The sequence below is a fragment of the Colobus angolensis genome, unplaced genomic scaffold (genome assembly GCF_000951035.1).
Source record: "Colobus angolensis palliatus isolate OR3802 unplaced genomic scaffold, Cang.pa_1.0 Scaffold453, whole genome shotgun sequence".
Lineage (NCBI taxonomy): Eukaryota > Metazoa > Chordata > Mammalia > Primates > Cercopithecidae > Colobus > Colobus angolensis.
Genome location: NW_012117966.1, coordinates 546,971 through 553,555, shown reverse-complemented (window position 1 = coordinate 553,555; position 6,585 = coordinate 546,971).

Here is a 6,585-nt window from a genome sequence, read left to right as displayed (position 1 = left end):
AAAAAAAAAAAAAAAAGAAAAGAAAAGAAAAGAAAATCTACTCTATCTGAAATTATCTTGTCTTCCATTCTAAAAATAGCTTATTTCTGTTCTCCCTTGATCAGTGCAGACTAAAGTTTGTCAAATTTATTAGTTTTAAATACAAACCAAATTTTTTTTTTGGGGGGGTTTAAACAAATCCTTTCCAATAAATGATTTTAGCTTTTTAACTTTTTACTTGAGTGACTTCAGACTCAAAGGAAAGTCTCAAGAATGGTACAAAGAATTTCCAAATACCCTTCTCATCTAGATCTCCCAAATATTAACATTTTCCATTTGTGCAGGCGGCGGGAGGGACTTCAGGGCTGATGAAAAAGGTCCCATCACAAGGTGGCAGAGTACACACGCGCGGCACCTGGGCGAGGCTTTGTGCAGGCAGGAAGCCCCTCATGCTAGAGGCCATCCCAGGGCTGTGGCATGGCTGGCGTTCATTACCCAGAAGGAGAGGGGGCAGGGCCAGCTCCTAGGTATCTCTGAGAGCTTTAGGGTCTTTTTTTTTTTTTTTGATATGGAATCTCACTCTGTCACCCAGTCTGGAGTGCAGTGGCACAATCTCCAACCTCTGCCTCCAGGGTTCAAGCGATTCTGCCTCAGCCTCCTAAGTAGCTGGGATTACAGGCCCCTGCCATCATGCCTGGCTGATTTTTGTATTTTTGTAGAGACAGGGTTTCCCCATGTTGGCCAGGCTGGTCTTGAACTCCTGACCTCAGGTGATCTGCCTGCCTCAGCCTCCCAATGTGCTGGGGTTAAAGGCATGAGCGACCATGCCCAGCTAGCCTTGGGGTCTTGATAGTCACATGGTTTGTCTTATATATGGCCGGCAGATGTCAGGTGCATTTTCCCAGGTATGCACAGCAAGAGATCTCTAAATAACTACAAATCTGCATGTACTTGGGCTACGATTAAAACCACTGGGGCCAGGCATGGTGGCTCACACCTATAATCCCAGCACTCAGGAAGGCCAAGGCAAGAGGATCTCTCGAGCCCAGGAGTTCAAGGCCAGCCTGGGCAACATAGGGAGACCCCTGTCTCTATTAAAAAATAAAACAGGCCAGGCGTGGTGGCTCACGCCTGTAATCCCAGCACTTTGGGAGACCAAGGCAGGTGGATCACCTGAGATTAGGAGATCAAGACCAGCCTGGCCAACATTATGAAACCTTGTCTCTACTGAAACTACAAAAATTAGCCAGTTGTGGTGGTGGGCGCCTGTAATCCCAGCTACTGGGGAGGCTGAGGCAGGAGAAACACTTGAACCTGGGAGGCAGAGGTTGCAGTGAGCCGAGACAGTGCCACTGCACTCTAGCCTGGGCAACAGAGTAAGATTGTCTCAAAAAAAAAAAAAAGAACATTACTCAATTTAGGTTTAATAGCTCATGATTAGATTCAGGTGATACGTTTGTGGCAGAAATTTCTTTTTTAACCTGCTCTATTTTTTTATTTTAAGTGGAAAAACACTTTATTCCATAAAACAGAGTAAGTGTTCCTCTCTTCTTTTTAATTTCTTCTCATATGCTTTTATCTTCGGGGGTTTGTGCTTTCTTTTCCTTTTTAAATGTCTTTTTCTGGGAGACACAGACTGGACAAATGGGGGTGGATGCTCCCTATTCTTTTTTCCATGCTAGCCACCGGAGCTGAATGTTATTAAGTTTCACTTTTTATTTAATACATATATCAGGACTACAATAATAAGTTAAAAAAAACTTAATTCTTGGAAAGGTTTTATTAAAACTAATACAATAATTGGTTTGTATTTAAGATTAATAAAATCAACCAGAATCCAGGCACAATTGAGCAAGAGCAGATATGAAAAAGACAATATCAGATACGGTCGAGGTTTTTTTTTTTTTTTTTTGAGATAGGGTCTCACTCTGTCACCCAGATGAGACTGCAGCGGCATACGCTTGACTCACTGCAACCTCTACCTCCCAGGCTCAAGCGATTCTCTTGCCCCAGCCTCAGCTGGGATTACAGGCGTGCCCCGCTACTGCCCAGCTGTTTTTTTTTTTTTTTTTGTATTTTTAGTAGACACGGGGTTTCACCATGTTGGCCAGGCCGGTATCCAACTCCTGACCTCAAATGATCCACCCGCCTCGGCCTCCCAAAGTGCTGAGATTACAGGCGTGAGCCACAGTGCCTGGCCATGGTCGAGTTTTATAATTGTAAGATTACTCTAAATAATTGCCACAAATTCAAAATTAAATGGGATACTTTCCTAGAAAATATAAATTACTAAAATTGGCAAACACAAAACCAGAACAAACCACTCAACATTAAGTGGATTCATCCTAAAAAAGTACAGCCATCGGAGAAACGCCAGGAATTTATCACATTCTACTCAAGATTTCTGCAATGTCCACAACGCAAAGTGAATTTATATCCAAAATATATGAAAAAAATGCTAAAAATAAGAAAAAGACAACCCTGAAAGAAATACAGGCAAAGGTGATGAACACACAAAGCAATCTTACACTGATTATGGCTACACTCCTGTCTAGTAAATAAACAAAAACATAGATACACAGCCATGTTGGCCAGGTGTGTTGGCTCATGCCTGTGATCCACTTGAGGTCAGGAGTTTAACACCAGCCTGCCCAACATGGGGAAACCCCGTCTCTACCAAAAATACAGAAATTAGCCACGTGTGGTGGTAGGCGCCTGTGATCCCAGTTACTCAGGAGGCGGAGGTTGCAGTGAGCCCAGATCAGGCCACTGCTCTCCAGCCTAGGCGACAAGAGATTCAACCCCCCAAAATAAAAGATATATAGCAATTTTAAGTTTCAGTTTAATCTCAGTGAGGAAGAGTACAAAGGGTCGTCAACAGTCTTTATGAGGTTTTAGTTCTGTAGAAAATCTGAACCCAGCATACTTTCTTTTTTTTCCACATCCATTCGGCTCAGAATAAGTAAACTTTTGACATCTGCTCAATCTGGATCATGAGTACAAAAGTTTCTTTTTCTTTTACTTTGCTATGTATTTAGATCTCTTCTAATATTACTAATCAAAAATAGCAAAAAAGAATTATGGACATGTCATAGGGAAAACCTCCTTCAGGCCGGGCAAGGTGGCTCACGCCTGTAATCCTAGCACTTTGGGAGGCCGAGGTGGGCGTATCACGAGGTCAGGAGTTGGAGACCAGCCTGACCAACATGGTGAAACCCTGTCTGTACTAAAAATACAATAATCAGCCGGGTGTGGTGGCACCTGCCAGTAATACCAGCTACTCAGGAGGCTGAGGCAGGAGAATTGCTGCACTCCAGCCTGGGTGACAGAGTGAGACTCGGTCTCAAAAAAAAAAAAAGAAAAGAAAAACCTCTTTCAATAAGACCCAAGGGCAAGTCATGATAGAAAAACCACCACCACAGAAACATTTGGTCTTATCAAGATTTAAAGCCGTAGTACCAGTTTCATTCTTTCCCCAACTCAAGTCAGTTTCATCTTAAAAAAAAGCATCACAGACACACATCCTCCGCTAACTCCATCACCTCACACCACCCCAAGTGTTGCTCACTCTTCTTCACCAAGGGCTGGAAAAGAACAGTCTACATGGAACTGGCGCAGCCGCCGCCTCCTCCTCCAGTCTGCAACAGAGGTGCTGGCACTGTCCCCCCTTCATCTGGCGTCTCCCGTCTCCTTACTCAATTTTCTCGCACCCTCGGTCCAACCCTCATAACTCTACTTCCTGCAGGGATGCTTTGACCAACACCCACATATGATCGTGCCTCTGCCTTCAAGTACTGTATTTGAAGCTGGAGCAAGAGGGAGACCACAGCCTTGGACCCTGCCCGTCAGCCCCCCCACCCCGCCCCCAGCCTCAAGGCCCCAGGCGCCTCCCCTGTGCCGAGTCCTCAGTGTCACCCATCATTACCCCTTAGGGATGCTCCTCCCTGGTCCTGAAAGACCCTATTGCCCTTTCATCTGCAACATCTTATTTTTCTTTAAGTCCGACCTGAAGTCACTCCTTCCCCAGTTGAAACTGACCCTCCCTCCCCTGGGTGTCCATGCATCCTGATAGTTGGGGTAACTAACAGGGCGCCTACCCCTGGATCGCCCCCACGTTAACGTGACCGACACCTCTGTAGGACTGCATCCAACGAGGGACCCCAGCTCTTTGCTCTGCCTGATTGGACCCAGGCACTCAATATGCTTTGAACGAGCCCAGACGCCTGAAAGAACCCCTCCACACCCTGCCTTCGTTTCCCTCCTAGCTCAGTGCCCACCACTGGCTGCGATCGGGGGTCTACATGAGCCAGATTGGAGAGAAAGAAGGGGGTTACCCTCTGCAAGAGACAGGGACTTTCCCCAACAGCCCCCCTCTTCCCCCTAGAGACCCAGGCACCGGAGTGCAGTGGAGTTCAGGGACCTGGATGGGCAGAGAAGCTCCAGGGGAAGGGACGGCAACAAACTCACTCTTGGGGAAGAACGGGGTCCCCTGTGCAGAGAACAAGCCCCCAGCTCACCTGTGTCCAGGTGGTCACAGCGGCAGGTGCCCTGTGCGAGCTTCCAGGGTACGGTGGGGTCCGAGGAGGCAGAGCTGCGGGAGGGGCAGTGAGATAAGGGGCCAGCCGCTGCTCGGGACCCACTACCTGTAGCGTCCCCCAACCCAACTCGGCAGTATCCGACAACCCGCGGACGCGTCGGGAGGAGCCGCCCCAGGACCCCAGTGCAGTGCCGGCTCTGTAGCAGGTGGGTGCCGGCCACGCTCGCGCGCACTCAGCACAGCCCCATAGCCAGCGCGCCGCCCCTCCCACACGTGTCTGAGGTGTCAGTCGCCGTAGGAACAGCCTGGGGTCCAGAAGTGCGCGCATTGCAGTCCCGCACCCCAAAACACTGCGTAAAAGAACTCCCCGGGACTACAACTCCCAGAATCCCCCTCAACGCCATGCTTCCGGTTAGGCCACGCTGCACTTCCAGCCACAGCCGCGGCTGCAGTCACAAGGGAGGTGGCCACGGGGTGGCAGGGTGTGGCGCTGTGGCTCTGGTGACACAGAGCTGGGGGTGAATGCGCCCTCTTACACGTCCACCATGGCCAAGGGTGGCCCTCATGGGCCCCACGTGTCTGATCTGATCTGCCCCAAGCCCTGTTCCATCGTGTGGGGCGGGCTATGGCTGGCCCGAACTCGGAAGTCCCACCTGGGTCTGGCACTGCGCCTCCTTCCTAGAGAGTCTGTTACCTGGGGAGATCATCGTAAGAATATTTATTTATTGGCCGGGCGCGGTGGCTCAAGCCTGTAATCCCAGCACTTTGGGAGGCCGAGACGGGCGGAACACGAGGTCAGGAGATCGAGACCATCCTGGCTAACAGGGTGAAACCCCGTCTCTACTAAAAATACAAAAACTAGCCGGGTGAGGTGGCGGGCGCCTGTGGTCCCAGCTACTCGGGAGGCTGAGGCAGGAGAATGACGTAAACCCGGGAGGCAGAGCTTGCAGTGAGCTGAGATCCGGCCACTGCACTCCAGTCCGGGCGACAGAGCGAGACTCTGTCTCAAAAAAAAAAAAAAAAAAAGAGTATTTATTTATTTAGAGATGGAGTTTCGCTCCTTGCCCAGGCTGGGGTGCAGTGGCACAATCTTGTCCCACTGCAACCTCTGCCTCCCCGGTTCAAGCGGTTCCCCCGCCTCAGCTTCCCTATTAGCTGGGATTACAGGCACCCGCCACCATGCCCAGCTAATTTTTTGTATTTTTAGTAGAGATTGCGTTTCACCATTGTGGCCAGACTGGTCTCCAACTGCTGACCTCAGGTGAACCGCCTACCTTGCCCTCCCAAAGTGCTGAGATTACAGGCGTGAGCCACCACGCCTAGCCGAGACTTTTTAAGACTATGCTCTGCCTCTGTCTGGCTCTGTCGCCCAACTGGAGTGCAGCTGCACGATCATAGCTCACTGTAGCCTCCAACTCCTGGGCTCAAGCGATCCTCCCCCATCAGCCTCCCCAGTAGCTGAAACTGCAGGCCGGCACCACCATGCAGGCTAATTATTTTATTTTCTATTTTGTCATGATGGGGTCTCCCTATGTTGCCCAGGCTAGACTTGAACTCCTGGGCTCAATGAATCCTCCTGCTAGGATTACAGGTGTGAGCCACAGTGCCTGGCTAAAAATTTTATTTTTATATTAAGGCCTATGCTTCAGTCCTCATGATAGTCCCCAAAACAGATGTCATGATTTCCATTTCATAGGCAAGGAGTGAGAGGTACCCCATCTCAATATTTACCTTGGAGTAACCCTGCATAAAAATCATGTCTGGGACCTGGGTGTGGTGGCTTGCTCCTGTAATCCCAGCTACTCGGGGGGCTGAGGCGGGAGGATCACTTGAGGTCAGAAGTTGAGGCTGCAGTGAGCCAGGATTGCTCCACTGCACTCTAGCCTGGGAAACAGTGAGACTCCCATCTCTTTTTTAAAAAAAATTTTACCTGGCCAGGCGCGGTGGCTCAAGCCTATAATCCCAGCACTTTAGGAGGCCGAGACGGGCGGATCACGAGGTCAGGAGATCGAGACCACCCTGGCTAACACGGTGAAACCCCGTCTCCACTAAAAAATACAAAAAGCTAG